At 51.1% G+C, this 20,867-nt stretch overlaps 1 protein-coding gene across 1 annotated transcript in view; it reads left to right on the plus strand.

Moving 5' to 3' along the window:
- The window catches only part of CASZ1 (castor zinc finger 1), a 92,747-nt gene that overhangs the window by 23,088 nt on the left and 48,792 nt on the right, over positions 1-20,867 (plus strand).

A 20,867-nucleotide genomic window follows, 5' to 3' on the forward strand; every position in this document is an offset into this window, starting at 1 on the left:
TATTGGATTGGATAGCGATATAGCGTCTGTCAGGCGGGGGACGGATGGGGGTGACCTGAATCCTCTGCCCTCCCTCCTCCCACTCGGGACGTTTATGTCACTTTAATCTCCTTACAGCGGCTGGTGTGCATTTGTTTGAAATAATCAAGGAAATATGGTCAGAAATTGTCAGCTTTCAGATCTAATTTACCTGACGGCCCCTGCGCAGCGCGAGCCGGGCGCAGCCCAGGCGTGTGTGTGAGCACAGAGGACACGGTGCTCTCTAGTTCACCCTCTTTCCCGGCCTCTACTGCCCCCCCGTTCCCTCTGGGGGTTGGGGGAGAAAAAGGCATAAAATTGGGAATTTGGTGACAATCCCATGTTGGCACCCATGCTTTCCACCCCCCGCCCCACCTGCTGCCTCATCCCAACGCCATAACCAGCTTTAGGGTTTAGGGAGTGTAGGATTAGGGAGGTGACTGTAATTCCTTATTCCAGATGGCTGACAACTGCTAACCCCACCCCCAGAGCCAGAGCTTTAAAAATACTCCTCAGTTATGCCCTTTGTTGCCTGACTATTATGCTCATGGGCTGGGGTGGGGGGTCCTGGGAGGTGGGGTGACCACCTGCCTTCCCATTTCTCATCTTTTTTACTTGAAACGCTGCTGCTGGATCTCAGGTTTTTAGCTCTGGACCCTTAGATCCAGGTCCCTTACTTACTTAACATGATTCTGTTCAACAAGCATTTATTAGGCACCTACTGTATATAAGGTACTGTGCTAAGGCACTGGGACTCTGAAGGTAAAGTCATGAGGCCATCCCTACCCTGGAGGCGTTAGCTTATGGTCTGCCACATTTGTAGTTAGCAGTCCAATCCAGCAAGCATCGAGTAAATGCCTACTGTGTGCAGGGAAGCATTCACTCCCTCTCCTCTTAGAAGACGAGGACTTTACTTCCAGAGAATTCTCTGACCTGGAAAGGCTGGCTTCCTTGCTGTTCCACAAACATGGCGTTCCCAGAAGGCTCACTTCCTACTCTGGGCGCCCCGGGGCTCAGCTCTCCCCTTCTGCAGAAAGCCTTTCCTAATTCCTCTTCTGGGCCCTTTCCTCCAAGGTCACTTGTCACTCACCCTGTTTTGTGGATACAGAGCTGTTTGCTTGTCCCTGGTACATTGGGTCTCCCGAGGGCAGAGATGCTGCATTTTGCCTTTCCTCAGATTTCCAGTTCTTAGCACAGAGCCAGGCATGCAGTAGGTGCTTAATAAATGTTTGTTGAGTGGCTGACCGACTGCGCTGTCAGGCAAAGCCCCAAACAGAGCTCTCTCCAGGGAAGGCTGCTCCTCCGGTCAGAGCTGGCTCTTACCAGGTGGGCCTCCATTCCTCAGCTCAAACTAGATGTAGATCAGACCCTTCCCGGCTCCCCGTGCAGGCTCTGGGAGCAGAATCCTGCCCTCTCCCTTTCATCTTTGTCCTCCCCCTGCCCACCCCAAGGACTGTAGGCTCTCCCAAGAGCAGTTGTTTCTTGCCAGACAGCCGCGGGCCCATCTCACAGATGGGGAAGCTGCGGCAGCTCCGTTCATCAGTCATGCCTCCCACAGACAGCTTGGGCTGGGAGGAGGTCAGCGCAGGGTTCTGGGAGATGACCAGGGAATGGTGGCGGAGCTTCCTGGCTGTCTGTGCTGAAATGCTGAGCCAGGAGGCAGGGGTCCCTGGCCACCTCTCTCGTTAGCTGAGCTTCTCCCCCCGTCTGCACCCCAGGACCTCAGGGTCCCGTAGGGCGGTGTGAGCGGCTGCAGCTGCTTTATTCTGGTCTCATCTGGTCCTGCTCCAGCCCTGGGGTGCCCCCCTCCCCAGGGGTCTCCCTTCATTTTCTCCCTTCCCCTCCTCCCTCTGCCTCTGTCTGTCCCGACTTCCCCTTCCCAGCTTGCTTCCAGCTGAGCTTCCTTCCTTGTCTCCCTCCGCCTCTCACCACCAAGCATTCAGCTCAAGCCCTCCACCCTAGGGAGCCCCATCCATCCCTCCCCCTTCCCTCCTCCCAAGCACGCACCCCCCTCTCCCCTCCAGCCAGAGCCAGGCCCAGACCCCCGGCAGCCCCCCCCCGCCACCTTCTTGTGCCAGTGAGCACCCTGGTGAGATCCTCCGTCGTGGCCGGCTGCCATTCGGGCCCAGCCAGTGCCCACTGCATGGGAGCCAGGTCCCTGGAGAGGCCCGCTGGCTGCGGCCCAGAGTCTCACCTCTGACCAGGGCAGGGGAGGCGGTGAAAGCCAGGGCATCCGGGCCCCAGAAATAGGCCAGCGGGGCCCTGGTGTGATGGAGGATGGATGACGAGAGGAAGGGGGCATTCGCCAGGACTGGAACTCGGGGCTTCTGATGGCGCTTCTCCACTGAGGAGGCAGTGGGAGAGATGAAGGGGCACGGAGGGGGGCGGTGGTTCTGGCTCCCTCCCCAGGACTGGCACGGGGAGCAGCAGGCGTCCTGGAGGGCGGCGGGCAAGCCTTTGGGCAGCAGGGAGAATCTCATCCCTCCTGCCCCGGCTGTTTGAATCCCCCCCAAATCGATCCTGGAATCCTGTGCCCAACAATTAAGTGTTTGGTGCCCGCTGGGCACTGAGCATCAGGAGGGAGAGGCAGGTCCCTGCCTCAGGGGGCTCACATTCGGTTGGGGGCCAGGGTGGCTCCAAACTGTTTGCAGTGTAAACAGGTGGTGCTCTCAGCGGGCAGGACTCCCCTGGGGAAGAAAGCTCTTTTTCTTTTTTTCCCCAGTGTCACATACTCAGGGTCACATACATTTGGGGCCTTCTTGACCCCTGGCCAAGGGGTGCTCTATCCACTGCATTGCCTGGCTTCTGGGGGCTTAACCCTAGGCCTCTGCCTCTGTCAGTGCTTAGGGGCCTGGGGAAGTCCGTTGTGGGTCAGCCCCTCTGATCCCCCATCTGCCGAAGGGGACGTCTCTGGTTCCAACCTGCTCTCTATCCTGGGGCGCATGAGTCCTGATGAGCAGGGCTGACCTGGGAGGGTCTGCTCTGACCCCGCCCTGTGGCCCCTCTCCTTCCACCCTGAGGCAGCCCTGTGCTAGGAGGGGTTTCCTGATACCCACTTTCCAAGGGCCCCTTAGCCCTTCTGTCTGTGACCTCTCCAGTTACTGGGGGCGGCGATTCCCTCCCCCCAGATCTCTCCCTTCAAGCAGCCCAGGCGAGCGGGCTGACCCCCCTGGTCCTGGGCTAAGTTCTGGGCCTGTGCCGGACAGGAGGCACAGCGGGCTCCAGAGCCGATCAGTAAACCTAGAATCAACCAGCACCAGTGCCCCTGGGCATCCGCGCTGCCATAAACCAAGAACAGCCCACAGGCTCTGCTACTGTGAGGGCCCTGCCGGCAAGGGGGCTGCGGAGGACCCGGCAGGAGAGGGTCTGAGCTGCCTGGGGCCTGAGGGGCCAGGCCAGAGAGGACATTAAGGGAAGGCTGGTTAAGCTGGGCTGTGGAGCCCTTCTGGGCAGAGATCTGTGCGCCAGCCCTTTGGGAAGCCTGGGCAGACTGTTCTCCCGGGCCAGCTCTCGGGGAGGGGGGCAGCGTCTGCAGACCTGTTCCCAGAGGCCCCAGACCAGGAGGTGGGCCACAGGAAGGCCGCGGGCCGTTCCAGGCCGAGCTGCTGCACTGGCCCGCAGTCCCAATGCTTGGCCCACTGGGAGGAGAGCCCAGGGCATCCGGGGTCCAGGCCCGGCAATCATTAACTAGAGGGCAGGTGATTAGGCTCCTCGCCCAGGGTGCCCACCTCCTCCTGCAGCCTGGTCCATACCGGCGCGGTCTGGCTTCAGGAGAGGGACCCAGCTGCCCCAAGGGCCCCGAGGCTGTTCCCTGCCCAGCACCCCAACTTTCTCCATCCCTGCAGGGGCTCAGCACCCCAACCTCCATTCCCACGGGGGCCCAGCACCCTATCCTTCTCCATCCCCGTGGGGGCCTGACGCCCAGGGGCTGAGCCCCTCCGTCTCTCCTCCCTCCGCGGCCTCCCTCGCTCTCGCTCTGGCCGAGTCCTGGGCCAGGCCCCCCGCCCCCGCCCCCACCTCCCGAAGCCTGATTTTGCTGCCATCGCAGGGTACTGAAAAAATGCTGGCACTGCCAAAAAACCCTGTGTGTGCTATGACTCCCCAAACATCCCTTTATTTTTATTGTTCTGTTAATTACTGTTTAAACTTTAATAAGTCACTTCGTCAGGAGGGGGGACCTGCCGTGAGCTTTTCTGTGCAAACACGGGCCCAGGAGTGACTCGGGTGTAATATAACCCTTTATGCGGTGTGGGAATGTTTAGATTGTAACAGAAACTTGTTATTTTAATGACAGTTAAAACGAGAAAGAGAAAAAAAAAAAAGAAAAAGAAAACTAGCATAGGAGGTGAGGGGAGAAAAGGAGGCTATCGGGCCCATCCCCCCGGCTCTGGGCCCCTGGCCTGGGGGACCCTCTCTAAGGACTTGGTGCAAAGGGGTGGTAGGGAACCATCCTTCCTAGGGGCCCTGCCCGCGATGGAGGGCGGTCTAGGAGAGGAACAGCTTTCCCCTTGGAGGGTCTCCAATGGCCAGGAGAGGTCAGCGGGCAGGAGGAGAGGGGCTGTAGGGTACCTGGCTCCTCTTCCTGGGGATCCCTGGGAGCAAGGCCAGAGCTAGGACTGCCTTCTCTCCTGCTACTTTCTCCAGTATATCCTCCATCCTGCTGGCCCGCAAGTGGAGGGCCAGGGGGCCATCCCGGCAGGCTCCAACAGCCCAGGGACTTACATTTGGTTCTATTCCACAAGCACTTATTAAGCGCCTACTGTGTGCCAGGCCCTGGAAGTACAAAGAGAAAAGCAAAATAGCCCCTGCCCTCCAGGAGCTGACATTCTATACACAATAGAGATGGAAAAGAAAATACAAAGCACGGATGATAAAAATAAGGGAATTTTGGAGATGAGACAGGGCATTAACATCTGAGAAATTAGGAAATCATATGGGTAGGGGACAGTGTCTGAACTGAGCCTTTGAAGGCAGCATAGGGGTTCTAAGAGGGAATGTCCAGCGAGGGGCACAGCTTTGGCAAAGGCATGGAGTCAGGAGATGAAATGCCATATTATAGAATGGGATAAGCAAGGTATCTGGAGGGCTTTGTTTGTTTATATTAGCTTTTTATTTTTCAAAAACAAGCAAAACTAGTGTTCAGCATTCCCTTTTTAAAGGTATTTTGGCTGGACTGTTGAGTATGTGAGGTAGAATACTATGTGCCCCCCTCAGAAAGGGGGCTTTGAATGCGAACCAGAAGAGTGGGTGCATTTATCTTAGAAGCCGTGGGGAGCCCCCAAAGCCTAAACCTCTGCTTGGAGAGCATTGGACAGCCCCCTGGAACTAATGATCATCATTCCCATTTCTCTAGCGCTCTACCTGCCCCTAAAAGGTGACTTCTGAAGGTCAGACCAAGCCTCAGGACCCCAACTGTATTGTTCTCTTAGCACGGTCCAGCGGCACCTTCTAGCACAGCCGTCCCCCCGTCCCCCTTCTTCACTATCTGACCCTGCGACACCCCACACCTTAGAAAGGAAGTCCTTCCAGAGCAGGGCGATTCTCGCAGGCCCGGCACAAAGTGGGTGCTTAATTCGTGCTTGACACATGGAATTAAATAATCAGGCTTAGAGAGCTAAGCTGGGAGGAGCCTCTGAGGCCACCTAGTTTAAAAATGAGGAAACTGAGACCCGGGGAAGTGATTTGCACAACCCTGCATCTAGAAGTAGTTTTTGGGCCCAAGTCCTCCAAAGGGAGGCAAAATGGAAACCAACAAAGGTGGGATTTTCTGGGACTTGGGGAAGAGCAGAAAACCTTGTTCGTCTTCCTTGGAAACCTTCCCCTTTTGCTCAGGGAGTCTCAGTGGGTACCACCATCCTTTCTCACAGGCTTTAAGAATAAACCTGAGAAACTGACCAGGTGTATAGGGGAGAAATCCAGGCCCAGGAGGGAGTGTCCACTCAGGCCTCTCCTCCCAGAACCACGAGGCAGTGACCGAATCATCTGGGAAAGTGAGGCTCAAGATGGCTGAAGGGTTTTTCGGTCCGTTTTGCTGGTAGTGCATCCTAGCTGCGACTGGATAGATCACATCAGTGCTGACCAGTTTCCTCATCTGTAAAGTGGGGATCAGAATATCTCTGTGGTCCTCCAGTTCTGGACCTCTTGGGGTACTGTTTGGGGAAGTCTTATGGATCTTTCTTAGGATCATGTTGTTAAATGCATAAAATAAAATTCAGGAGGTGTCGAAGGAAGCAAAGGTTGTGGATAGAGAGATTTGCAGCTGTTTCCTTTTTGCATTCATAGACACCCCCAAATTTATCCATGGACTCCAGGTCTCCTGTCTGTCTCAGAGATACCATGCGGCCCCGGCGACATAACGCACGAAAGGCTCTTTGCGAGCTGTGCAATGCTATAGACAAGTCAGCTATCTTTTTATTAAGGAAATGAGAAGAAATTAGGCATCCTTCACCCAACTGGTCCGAGTTCTGTCCTTTCTACCAAACAGTTCTCGTTAAACAGCCCTTCCCTGCCCCCATAAGTGGCCAAGCAGGAGCCAAGATTGGGGGCGCCCCCACCCCAATGGGGCCTCCGGAGGCTGGTCCTGGACCGACCAGGGACCTTCAGGAAGGTCCAGACCACCCGATCCTGGGAGATCTTTCGGGAAGGCTGGGGGACAGCTCTTCAAGCCCAGGAGGAATGTGTTGTCCAACCTCCCAGCCCCTTCCAGGGCCTGCCCGGTCTTGGGCCCCGGGACCCGGTGGCAGGAGGGGTCCAGGCAGGGGTGCTGAGGGAAAGCCCCCCACACACACAGGGAGCCGGCTCCAGCCAGGAATCGCTGAGGTCTTCCTTTTCGAAGCAATGCCGTCTCCCTAAATTGTCTTTGACTGCGTGCATGGGTAATGAAAGTTTATGTCCTTGTTAGAAGGACAGGCGGCCTGCTCCAGTTAGAACTGGGACTGTCTCCCTGCCAGCTAGCACCGCTACCCCCAGCCCCCACCCCGTGAGTGTGCGGGCACACACACACACACACACACACACACACACACACACCTCCCTGGTGAATAAGGAGGCGAGCAGGGGAAGGGAGAAGAGAAGGGGGGAAAATTTCCATATTTGTGTAAGTTGCTTTAAAAGCATTTTATCATGTCATAAAAAAAAAAGGGAAAGTGCTCTCAGAAATTGATCCTCTCCGCCCGCCCATTGGACAGAAGGACGTTGGATGTTAATGGCCATTCTGCTCCAGGGTGGCTTATTAAAAAATTTATACATAAATGCTTAAAATTGCATAAATTATTAAAAAAAAAACCAACAAAGTAAGCAATCTGAATTCCCTCTTTTCCTCTCCCCTTCTCCCGGTCCCCTCTTTGGCCTCCCCCCACCATTTCTGGCTGCCCTCATGTTCCCCCCTTTCTCTCATGGGCTTCCTCCTCTCCCCCAGCCTTTCCATCCATCCAGTCCATTCATCTCTCTCTCTGTAGCTTCTCAACTCCTGAGTTTTTCCCCCTTCACCCCCAAATTTAGAAAAAAAGATATAAAACCCCAAACAAATCCCCCCCGGCGGGCTGCCCACCTTCCCGAGAAGCCCGGTGAATAACGCCCCAAATGGGCAGATTAAATATTAAAGGGGGGCCGGCAGGCGGGTTTGCGTGGCGAGAAGCCGGCGTGCTCCAAGTTGGAGGGAGCCTGATGAGTGTGTCTCTCGCAGGCGTGGAATGTCACCCACACATCCTGGAGATTGTAGTGGGGAGTTTTATGATGGTACCTCATTGATTTGTTTCCCTAGTGCAGCTGCCGACCTCTATTGAGGGACAAACATAATCAGCACTGACGCAAATTAGATGGTTATTCGTTTTGAAAATTGACAGAAAAACAATAAAAAAGATGAAATGCTCCCAAATCAATAGATATAATGAAATTCAAATAATCCGAGAGATGAGGTCTCCATGGCAACTGATAATGTGGAAAAGAAAACAATTTAATAAAGGACAGACACACTTTGAAAACAGATTGGGCCCAGGGAGGGGGGTGGGCTGGCGGGCGGGCGGGCGGGCGGAGGGGGCTCCCGAGCCGGCTGGGGAGCGAGAGCCGAGTGAAGGATCACTGTCCGTCCCAAGGACACCCGCCATAATTAAGCCGGGCTTTCGGCCCCAGAAACTGCAGATTCAGGTTTTAATACACAAAATTATTTCAGGAGCAGTGAATCGGAAAGTCGTTTGTAATGACCTTCCTGAGAGGCCTGGGCTCAGGGCATGTTGCAGGCTGAGGCGGCTGAGCCAGCTGAGTTATGGCATATTTGTGTTTTTATAGTGTGGAGGGGAGGGGGGCCGGGGGGGAGAAGGTTAAACAGTATTTACAGCTCAGTTGTTTTCAGAGGGGAAAGAGAAATAGAGTTCATGGAGAGATTCAGAGCAGGAGAACTGGGGCGTTGGAAGAGGGACAGATTTGGGACCCCCCGAGGGGGCCGCCTCCCAGCCGGCCGGGGGAGAAACTGGGTGGGCTGCGTCGACCCCCCTGCCGGCGATCCACTTCCCTGCACTCCCTGATTCACCGGACACTGGGCCCTGCCGCTGGGGATGTGCTGGGTGGGAGTAGGCGTTGATGCTCATGGGCCCGCCTCCGTTCTGTCAGTCCATTGGCGTTTATTAAGGCACCTACTGGGTGCCAGACACTGTGTGTGGGGGGGGGGATTGGCACATCCCGCTGGTCAGGGTCCCCCGTGGCAATGGGCCGGGCCAGGTGGATAGGTGCAGTCTGTGCCGATGGGTATCTAAGAGACCAGCTAGGAATGACATTTAAATGACCCCCTTCCTCCCCAGAGAGGAGACTTAAGGACCTTGCCTGAGAAGAAGAATCCTGGAGTTTTCTTAGGCTTTTTTCTCCCACGTTCGATCTGGCTGATCAAAGACTGAGAAATAGATAGATATCTCTTTTCTGAGTGGGGTGAGGGAATTCTGTCCTCCTCCCCAGCCCAGAATTTTCCCTTATTCCCACCCCCTCCAGAGACCCTCTTTCAACTCCATTTTAAGGCTGAGATTGATTGACTCCATGATCTTTTTTTTCCTTAATTGTATTTGCTGCTCCCCACCAGGGCCTCAGAGTGACCACAGAGCCCATTTGGGGGGCACTAGCCCCAGGCCTGGAAGGACCAGCCTCCACAGCCCATCCCAGACCTCCATCTGCTCCCTAAGGCTCCTTCTCTTTGAGGAGCCCCCTGCCCCAGATCGTCCATATTTGTGTCTCTTTATTTCATAAAGCCTTTGGAAGCTCATTACCACAGACCGAGGGTCATCCATTTTTCCTGGTTAAGGGACAGCACCTGAAAAGAACGAGGGGTAAACAGAAGTTGTCCATCGAGAATCAGAATAGTCCAGGAGGCCTATATTTGAGGGGCAGTGACAGCGGAGATGCAATGCAGGGTGTCTCTCTTCCGTCCTTAGGGTCCTGGGCAAGGGTCACCGTGGGCTCAGCTTACCAGTCCAGGAAAATGGGAATAATAACAGTACTCATTCTCTTTTCTATCCTATGATTGTGACTGGACTATATTATTACATTATATAATAATTCACTATATTAACGTGCAATTATTGCTATTATTGTTATATACAGTAACAGTGAAAAGGCAGAGTAGTTAGAGATGGCCTGGATTTGAGAGCTGCCTCTGATGAATACTGACAATATACAAGTGACTCAGTTTCCTTATCTGTAAAAGTGGGGATACTAATAGTGTTTGCCTCCCAGGGCTGTGGGGAACATTAAATCTGATAATAATCATAAAGATCAGCACAGTGCTTGACACACGGTAAGTGCTGTGTAAGTGTTAGCCATTATCATCATCATCATCCCTCTCGGCACTCAAGGCAACTCTCAAAGGCCGTGGGTGATTTCATAAAAGGTGCTGACCCGCTTTGGGAGAGGGAGTTGCCTCTTCCGGGAGTTCCCCACATCAACAAACCCCAGGCCCCCACCCCTAAGAATGACAAGTCACCCATCTTTTCCCATCCCCAGAGGAGAAAACCGAGGTTTACGTAGACCTTGTTCACAGAATCTCAGAGTTGAAAAGGCTCATCCAGACCATCAAGCCCATGGCTACCTGGCCAGCCGTTCTCTCTGGGTCTCTGCGATTGTTCTGATGATGATGCACTCCACTGAGGGAGACCCATCTTTTTCCAGGCCGCCATTTTTCATGGCCAGTGCTCTCAACTGCTAGGGACCTGTGGGCCTAAAAGTTGGCATTTTTGCTCCTTCTGGCCCATGGGGTTAAACAACTGAGATTCGCTTATTATTATTAGTCTTTTTTCAGTCACGTCTTACTCCTCGTGACCCCATTTGGGATTTTCTCCGCAATTTTCTTCCCATTTTACAGATGGGAAACTTAAGGCAAACAGGGTTAAATGATTTGCCCAGGAACACAGCTAGTAAATAGAAGAAGCTGGATTTGAACTCAAGTCCTGGCTACCCAGAAACTATCTGAGTTGGGGCTAACTTCTATGTTCCCTAAGATTCCAAGTTCATCGCTGTTTCCACAACTGCGCACAGGGCCCCTCCTCCTTCTACCCTCCCAGGGCAGAGCCCCAAGGGACACAGCTGACGAGTGCCCCTCCTCAGCCCTGCTTCAGCATAATAATTAATAATAACAATAATGATCATAAAAAGCATATATTAAGTGATCACTGTGTGCTAAGCACTGAGGAGACAAATACAAGCAGTTTTTGTGATATTACTTGTAATGATAGTAATTAATAGCCAGCTATAGGTGTAAAACTGATGTTCAGCAGTACGTCAGCTCCTTGAACTCAAAAACTGTTTGGGTTGTTGTCTTTGTAACTCCAGCCTATAACAAATAATACTAACAATAATGATATTAATAATAATAGCATTTACATAGCCCTTTAAGATTGGCAGAGCCTGTAACATAATATCTCATTTGATTCTCACAAGAACCCTGAGAAGTAGAAGTTGTTATGATCCCCGTTTTACAGATGAGAAAACTGAGGCAAACAGCAGGGTCTCACAGCTAGTAAGTAAGTGTCTAAAGGAGGATTTCAGGAGTCCAGTGCACTGTCCTGGAATGCTCCTCGGTTTGGACCTCCCGCTTTGTACAACATCCCATCTCCCCCCAGGTCCTTGGCCGCTTGATTGAGATCCCAGTGTTGGCCCCAGTTCTCCCATCTCCCAGACCCCAGCTGCCTCTCATCCACCCCAGAGAGACAGGGAAGATGGAGAGATTGTGCTTCAGTTTGGTTGCCACAACAACGACTTGGAGTTACCTGGGGAGAGTCTCCCAGCTGCCACCGTGTGTGTGTGTGTGTGTGTGTGTGTGTGTGTGTGTGTGTGCAGTTAAGTCCCGTACAGCAGCAGTATTACATTGTATATTTGCTCTGTGTATATGTGTGTGTACCTGTATATGCAGTTAAGTCCTGTATGTCAGCAATGTTAACTGTTTGTATGTTTCCTGGGTGTGTACCTGAACATGCAGATGAGGTCTGGACATCAGCAATGTGACATTGTATCTTTGTTCTGTGTGTGTACCTGTACATGCAGATAAGTCCTGTGTGTCAGCAGTGTTACATTGTTTGTTTGAGGTGTGTGTACCTGAACCTGCAAATAAATCCTGTATGTCAGAAGTGTTACATTGTATGTTTGTTGTGTGTATGTGTGTGCCTGTACATGCAGAGAAGTCCTGTACTTCAGCAGTGTTACATTATATCTTTGTTCTGTGTACCTGTATATGCAGATAAGTCCTGTAGGTCAGAAGTGTTACATTGTATCTTTGTTCTGTATGTGTAGCTGTACATGTAGATAAATCCTGTATGTCAGAAATGTTACATTGTATCTTTTTTCTCTGTGTGTATCTGTGTACCTGTATATGCAGACTAGTCCTGTAGTCAGAAGTGTTACATTGTATATTTGCTGTGTGTATACATGTGTGTTCCTGTACATGCAGAGAAGTCCTGTACTTCAGCAGTGTTACATTGTATCTTTGTGTGTGTACCTGTACATGCAGATGAGTCCTGTAGTCAGAAGTGTCACATTGTATATTTGCTGTGTGTATACATGTGTGTTCCTGTACATGCAGAGAAGTCCTGTACTTCAGCAGTGTTACATTGTATCTTTATGTGTACCTATACATGTAGATGCGTCCTGTAGTCAGAAGTGTTACATTGTATATTTGCTGTGTGTATACATGTGTGTTCCTGTACATGCAGAGAAGTCCTGTACTTCAGCAGTGTTACATTGTATCTTTGTGTGTGTACCTGTACATGCAGACTAGTCCTGTAGTCAGAAGTGTTACATTGTATATTTGCTGTGTGTATACATGTGTGTTCCTGTACATGCAGAGAAGTCCTGTACTTCAGCAGTGTTACATTGTATCTTTATGTGTACCTATACATGTAGATGCGTCCTGTAGTCAGAAGTGTTACATTGTATATTTGCTGTGTGTATACATGTGTGTTCCTGTACATGCAGAGAAGTCCTGTACTTCAGCAGTGTTACATTGTATCTTTGTGTGTGTACCTGTACATGCAGATGAGTCCTGTAGTCAGAAGTGTCACATTGTATATTTGCTCTGTATGTTTGTATGTCTACATGCAGACAAATCATATATGTCAGAAACATTACATTGTATGTTTGTACATGTATGTGTGTATGTATTGTACGTGTGTGTGCGTGTGCGTGTGTGTGTGTGTGTGTGTGTGTGTGTGTGTGTGTGTGTGTGTGTGTGTTTTAAATCTCCCCTGGGTGGTAACTATTTTTTTCTCCCCTTCCTGTTTGGCTGTGACCTGGGGGGAGATTGATGGCGAGACTGTGCGGTGGATGCTAACGGTTTCCCTGATTTATAGAGTTACTTACGCTAAGTGAGGCCACTTAGACGCATCTGGATAGTAAACCTTTTAACTGGACTAAAAAAATCATAATAAATAAATAAACCTGCGGGGAGGGTGCGGGCCGGGCCTCCCCCCAAGCCGTGCCCCGCTGCTCAGAGATGGGGGCTGCCAGGGCCGGGAGGGCTGGGCAGTCCATCCAAAGCCCTTGGCTCTGCCTCAGGGGCAGGTACCAGGATGCAGAAAACCCTGATCCCAGGCCTCAGGGCCCTGCCTTGGGCACCTGGACAAGCCAGATGTAAGATCTCCATGGGCTGGTCCGCGAGGTCCTCCTCTCATCAGCCCTGGCAGTTTCGTGCTAGTCAGTGATGTTGGCACCTTCTCGGTCTTGGGGGTCCCCACTCACTATGGAGTTAGGGTGAGGGGCCACCGGAGCAAGCCCACCAGAGATGGAGGTGGTGGCCAGGCTGGGCAGGGGTGAGGTGGGAAGTCCTCAGCACGCTTCCAGGACCCGCATCGCAGGGGAAGGACAGAGGTGGTCCTGGGGAAGTAAGGCCGGAGGTGACGTGGCAATGGCGCACAGTTGGCCCCGGTGCTCCTAAGGGCAGAATCGTGTCTTTGGAGCCATGGTGGCCTTGGCGTGAGTGAACAACACACATGTGCACACACGCACATGCTTGGACTACGGCGCTTAGCCCCAGGCCTCCCTACCTCCTAATACGCTGCAGAATTTAGACCTCAAAAGGGGGAACCGGCATCCTTAGGAAGAAATATGTCCTCATTTTTCTTAAACACCATTTCCACTGAGTGAAATGTTTAGAAGGGACGCACGGGGAGAACTTTATTTCCTACCAGGGAGTTCAGAGCTGCCATGCCGAGCCCATAAAGCACAGTGGACCTGGTAGCTGACAGCCGGCCGGCACAGGAGCGACATTACTCACGAGGGCGGGAGGAGGGGGACACGCCGGGCCTGACTGTCCCCCAGAGACCCCTCTCCCTGGGTCATCATCTCTCTCCTCCCCAGTTAGAAGAGGCCGGGCAACTTAGAGAAACCTGAGGGGAGAGAGCCGATATATTCAGCCCTCTCCGGGTGCCCCCAAACACTGCCAGCCAAGCTCAAGTGGGCAGCAGTAGGTGTGTAGTGGAGATGGGCACCAGGACCGGGCCTCCCCATGCACATAAACTCATGGGGGGATGCAGGATGTGAGGCAGGGGGCCCAGGTGCCTGGCCACAGGGCCCCGGCTGGGACAGAGCTTGCCCGAGTGTTTGGCAAGAGTGGCTTCTCCACTGAATTTGGAGGGATCCATGGAATTAATGCCACAGCCCCCCTCCCCAGCCTTCTCCTGAGGCCCTCCCCCCTTTCAATTTCTGAAGCTGGCTGATTTGAATATTTATAAATATCAGTAAATTATTTATTGTAGCAATCTGTTATGCCAGTTTATCCATCGTGGTTAACACTTTAGGGGACTCTGTGGTGGGGGGTGAGGGAAAGGCTGCAGAGGGAAGGAGGAGGGACGGATTCTCCAGGGAGGGGCCAGCGGGCAGAGAAGAAAGCCGCCTCCGCCCATGTGGACCGACAAGTACGTAGGGACCTGCCCCCAGCTGGGTTGTGGAAGGATTGTAATTCCCAGCATCCCAGGCTCAGAAGGGACCCCTCACCCAGCCGGGGCCCACGCAGAAAAAAGGGGTTGCTCAGCATTGCCCGTGGGAGCCCCCCCCAGGAGCTTCCCCTTTGGCAGCACTCTGGAGGAATTGCTATTGATTTTCTGTACCCCCTGCCCGCCTCCAGCCATGTGAGATGCAGGCCCGGCTAGGGCTCACGTTGCATCTCCTGAGACCTGAGGGGCTGCCAGCCTTCTCCCAGAGAGCTCGGCCCTCGACGCCTTCCTGCCTGTTTCACACTGGGCGTTTCACCATCTCGTCCTTCATCCCTAAAGTGGACGCATAAGGATTTGGAAGTATTGGATCTTCCCTTCTTCTCTTCCTCCTCTGCCCTTAGCTCCAAACCTAACTGCAAGCTTTAGGGACCTTGAGTTCAGATTCTGTTTTCGATGTTCCTCAGTTTCCCCATTTGTACAAAAGATCGGGCGGGGTTTGGTTTCTTCCAGATCTAATTCTAGGATTTTTCCTTCTCTCCCTTTCTCCCACTCCTTCCTTCCCTGAGTGTGTCCTTGTCTGCAGGTGTGTGTATGGAGGGGGGTCATTTAATCTCCACGGGGTCTCAGTTTCCTCACCTTGAAAAGGAGTTGGCTGAATGGCTCTTGGGGAGCTCCTGGATTGAGGGACAGGGAGAAGTATCAATTAACGGCCCAGATTTGACTGACCACTGGCTGGGAAGGATCAGGGGCAGGTATCAGTCTGGTCAGTGGGGGTTCAGTGACGTCCTCCTTGCTTCTATCCCAGAATGCGGGTCTCTCTGACCTTGCTGCTGCCCCCCACCCACCGCCCTGCCTCCTGGGCAGAAGAGTTCCCAGAGGAAATGTCCAGTGTAAATAGAGCTACGGGAGAGCTGGTGGCAGGAAGGAGATGAAAGCGCCGGTGACAGGCCCGGGGACGGATGGCTTCCTCCCATTGAGGCCGGGTCACAGTCGTTTACTTTGGGAGAGGGAAGTCGGGGGGATGTTTACATGGGCAGGAGCCTGAGGCTAGATGGGAGTGGGAAGCCTGGGGTCCCAGTCATAGAGCAGTGGTGGGAACGGAATGAGTGGACAGCAGGAGTAGTACAGGCCCCCTGTGGAAAGAAGGGGTCTTCTGTGGGGTCAGGTGCCTGTAGGGACCCTCCACTCACAGCCCCAAGCCGGCACTGGGCTGCCTCTTCTCTCTCAGCCTCCCCACACCCACTCTTGCCCTCTTTCCCATCACCCCGGGGACAGATGATGGAGGTTAGAGCCAGGAGGAGGAGGGCAACATCTGGAAGGCAGGTGGGCCGGGGCGGAGCAGCAGCTGGAGGGCAGGTGTTTGGGGGAGCAGTTGGGAAAAGAGCAGGGCCAGGGGCCGGAACTGGGGAGGGGGGTATCCCTTGCCACAGAGGCCCCTGGAGCACACAGCTGGATTCCAGCTGTGGAGGGGTGGCTGCAGGGTTTGGAGGAGGGGGAGGAGAGTAAGTGGGGGGGATCACCCGGCTGAGAGAGGAAGCAAGAGAGGAGAAGTGGGGAGGAGGTGGAGGCCCAGACCTCAGGATGGGTGGAGGCTGAGGGAGACGGTGTCCCCCCACAGCCAGTGCAGGCCCGGGAGCTTCTGTCCCCCTCTTCCTTTGGATAAATATTTATAGAGTCATTTGTCGTCTGCTGTGTACACTTGGCTGCCCACCTCCTGTTAAAAATAGAGCTGCCACCTCCACCCCCTTCTCCCTCTAGGGGGAGGGGCTCCGAGGGCATGCGCTCTTAGGGCTCGGGGTCACGGGGAGCCAGATGCCCGAGAAAAGTGGGCCGCGGGAGGTGCTGAGCCTCCACTGCCTGATATCCACTCACTCGTTAGATCAGGTTGGAAATGAGGCTGGAGGCCGGGGGTGGGGATGCGCCCACAGGCAGGATACAGGGCATGGGACCCCTGGGCTGGGGTGCAAAACCAGTGAGCTGCAGCGGGCAGTGCCAGGCCCTGAGGGGTCTCGGCAAAATCCTTCACTTTCCCCTTCTCTGAAAACTGAGGGAGCTGGACTTCGAGGCTGTACAAAGTCTCCCGGCCACGTCCCACAGCCGGCCAAGGGCCCAAGACTCATCTTACAGAAGGGGAAGCGGAGGCCCTGGAAAGTTAAGGGCTTCCCCACAATCCCAGAGGTAGCAAGGAGGACTTGAACCCAGAACCTTTAACTACATTTTCTGCCTACTACTTCTATGAACTGAATTTGAACCCTAGCTCAGACACAATTTTTTTTAATGGTTTTTAATTGATATATTTTGTTTTAATCAATTTCACTTATATGTGTATAGAAGGATATAGCCATGTTTCTCTGTATACACACATTTCTCTCTATACAGATCTATATCCACACATATATCCATATGTCTATAGACAGAGGTAAATCCACATATATCTCTCTTTAGATAACTGCATATCTAGAGATAGAGAGACATCTTTACAGATATAGGTATATCTCCATACATCCTCTCTCTATATATATGCCCTATCTTTATATAAACATATATCCATATATACTCTCCATATATCCTCTCTCTTTATATATATATATATATCCCTTATCTTTATATAGACATATGTCCATATATCCCCTCTCTTTATATAAATATATGTCCATATATATATCCCCTATCTTTATATAAACATATATCCATATATACTCTCCATATATCCTCTCTCTCTCTCTCTCTCTCTCTCTCTCTCTCTCTCTCTCTCTCTCTCTCTCTATATATATATATATATATATATATATATATATATATATATATATATATATATATCCCTTATCTTTATATAGACATATGTCCATATATCCTCTCTCTTTATATAAATATATGTCCATATATATATATATATCCCCTATCTTTATATAAACATATATCCATATATACTCTCCATATATCCTCTCTCTTTATATATATCCCCCTTATCTTTATATAGACATATGTCCATATATCCCCTCTCTTTATATAAATATATGTCCATATATATATCCCCTATCTTTTTATAGATATATGTCCATATATCCTCTCTCTATATATAAATATATGTCCACATATCCTCCCCATATATCCCCTCTCTTTACACTTATATAGATGTATATTTATCTTCTCCATATATCCCTTCTCTTTATATAAATATATGTCCATATGTGTATATATATATTTATCCCCTATCTTTACATAAATCTATGTCCATATGTGTATATATATATATATATCCCTTATCTTTATATAGATATATGTCCATATATTCTCTCCATATGTTCTCTCTTTATATAGTTAAATATCCATATATCCTCTCTATATATCCTCTTTTTATAGATATATATCCCTGTATCCTCTCCATATATCCCCTATCTTTACAGATATAGGTGTATATTTATCTTCTCCATATATCCTCTCCCTTTATATAAATATCCATCTCTCTCTCTCTCTATATATATATATATCCCCTATCTTTATATAAATATATATCCATATATATTTCCATATATCCTCTACGTTTAAAGATGTAGGTGTGTCTATATCCTCTCCATACATTCCCCTCTTTATATAGATATATTTCCATATATCCTCTCCATCTACCCCTGTCTTTGTAGATATAGATATATGTTCATATCCCTCTCCATTTCCTTATCCAGTGAGTTAATCCCGATAACAGGAAAAGGAGGGAACCTGGGAGAGGGAAAGCTTGGCCAAATGAACCGAAGCATCAGTCCAGTGTGGCAGTGTATGTAGCGTATCACACCGCTCTCCCCCCACCTCTTCAAAGAATGGAGGGAACAATATTTTGCCATCTTCTGTGTGTCCCCAAAGATGAGAAAATTCACCTTCCTCCCAACTTTATCCGAGCTTAGTCTGCCACATTAATTGGTTGTGACCTTGCCTCAGTTTCCACATCTGTGAAATAGAGTAATACTGATGCCCCTCTAGGGGCCTGTGTGAAGAAACCTCAAAGTAAAGTTTCATTAATGAACTAAGTGGATGAACGAACAGAGTTTGTGGGCCTCTATGGCATATACAGGTATGAGTGTCCCCTTGTCTGTGTGTTTGTCCATGTGGGTTTTTGCAGATGTTGATATGCTGTGAAAATGGAGGGGCAGAACTGGGTTTGCTGGAGTGGCCAGGAAGAGCCAGAAGTATGAGCATATTTTACACCTTAGAAACTTCCAAATAATGTCCATCAGGGCTTGCTTTGTTACCTTGTTGGTTATCTAGATTTTAAAGAGTGAAAATGTTAATAAGTGTGTCCTTTATCCATTTTTTTTCCTGGAAAGCTAGATGTAAAACATTAACCAACACACCACCAGGTCAAGCTTTTTAGGCTCATGACTGAATGTTACTCTACACTTGTATGTTTCAAGGGAAATTCTGATCTATAGCATCTTTGAATTCCTGCTACGACAGTGAGCACTTATTAAACACTTGTAGTATTCAGAGCACTGAGCTGGATGCTAAAGATACAACAACAAAATGATGGATTTGGAGACAAGACTCAGAGTTAGAACATAGACTAGATTTATGTGACTTTGGAGCCTCAGTTTTCACATCTGTAAAATGGGGGGTGGGAACTAGTTGACCCCTTCTACCTTCAAGTCTGCAACCCAGCTACCGCCTCAAGAAGCCTAGATTTTTTTTGTTGTTGTTGTTTTATTTATTTATTTATCTATTTGTTTGTTTGTTTTGCTGAGGCAATTTGGATTAAGTGACTCACCCAGGGTCACACAGCCAGGAAGTATTAAGTGTCATGAAGTCTACATTTTAATGGTGGGGCACAACATGTAAACTGACAGATTAATAGAAAATTATTTGAGGGAGATAATTCAGCTAAAAGGAGAATTAAGGGACAGCACCCGAACTGAGCCAAGAAGGAAGCTAGGGATTCTAGGGTGGAAGTGAGAGATGAGGGCCTGGAGATGGAAGGGGTACAGCCTATGCAAAAGCATGGAGGTGAGAGATGGTGAAAAGCAGGGCCTAAGAAATGCAGGAGAAGCTAGGAGAAGCTAGAAGCAGCTCCCAGGAGCCTCCCCCTCCTATTTCAAACCCCATGGGTTCTAGGAAGCAGGCAGAGTGCTGAGGGAGCAGCAGGGGTTCAGGCACTAGGGAGATGCTCCCTAGCCCAGGATAGAGGTGCAGAGTGGGGGGCAGTGGGGCTGCTAAGGATGGAAAGCCCAGGGTCCTGAGACCCTCTGAGGCCTGCCAGTCAAGCCTCTTCTTCTCCGGGTGAGGAGGTTGCTCATGGAGGTTTCGAGTAGCCAAGACTCTGTCTGAACCCGAGGTCCCCTGACCCCAGATTCAAGGAAGTGGATGGAGAAACTGAGAAGGAAGCAGGTCTTTGAAGAGTGATGGGGAGTAGAGGGGGAAACGAGAGATGGAGTGAGAGAGCCTGGGAGCCCGGCACGGAGGAGATGTCGGAGCCAGAAGGACCTGAGATAGCAGGGAGGGTCCTTTTCCCCTTTTGCGTCCCTGCGTCCCTAGCCCCCAGTACAGAGCTTGGAATGCTGAGTGAGTGACTCATTGATGACCCGATTCCCTCGTTTGCAGAGAAGGGCTGAGGTGGGCAGACAGTGGCGGCTGGCCTCCGGGCCGAGCCCCTTCACCCAACAGACGGGGCTGGGGAACTCGGCCAAGGTCTCACCAGCATTGAGCGTCTCCTCCTGCAGATGCGGCTCCTGGGGGGGACGGAGGAACTGAAGGAGGGGTGCATGAGATGGATGCGTGAATCTGGTTCCTCCGACTCCACGTGCGCCATTTTCTTTGCTTCACCAGGACTTGAGGACACTCTGTACTTAGGGATATGGAGAAGAGAAGGCTGGGCAGGAGCTGGGTCTGGGGAGGGGGTCCCTATGGGAAATAAGCCAAAGGGATCCCCCTGAGACCAGGGCAGCTTCTCTGAGAGAATGTGGGGCAGGCCCAGGGAGGACCAGAGTCCGGCCATTGGGCTGCAAAGAAGACCCCTGGGTCTGGCACTTGCTGCTTTGTGCCCCCTCTCCCTGCCTGCCCTGCCATGGGATGAGTGATCTGGAGGCTGAAGGAACTGAGTCCTCCCTCCCTCTTCTCCTTCCTTCCCTTTACTTCCTCCCTTCCTTCCTCCTTTCTTTACTCCATCCTCCCTCCCTCCCTTCCTTTCTTCCCCCCCCTCTCTTTCCTTCCTTTTTTTTCCTTCCTCCCTCTCTCCCTTTCTCCTCCCTCCTTTTCTTTCCTTCCTCTCTCCCTTCCCTGGAGCTCAAAAATAGACTTGGACACTAGCCGTGTGGCTCTGGCCAAGCCACTTAACCTCTGATTGTTCAGTTTCCTCATCTGTAAAATGGGGATAATAATAGTATTTGGTTGTTGGGAGTTATAGTACTTATAAAGCACTTAGCACAGTTTTGCTTAGCATACAGTAGGTGCTATATAAATGCC

The sequence above is a fragment of the Sminthopsis crassicaudata genome, chromosome 3, assembly GCF_048593235.1.
Source record: "Sminthopsis crassicaudata isolate SCR6 chromosome 3, ASM4859323v1, whole genome shotgun sequence".
Lineage (NCBI taxonomy): Eukaryota > Metazoa > Chordata > Mammalia > Dasyuromorphia > Dasyuridae > Sminthopsis > Sminthopsis crassicaudata.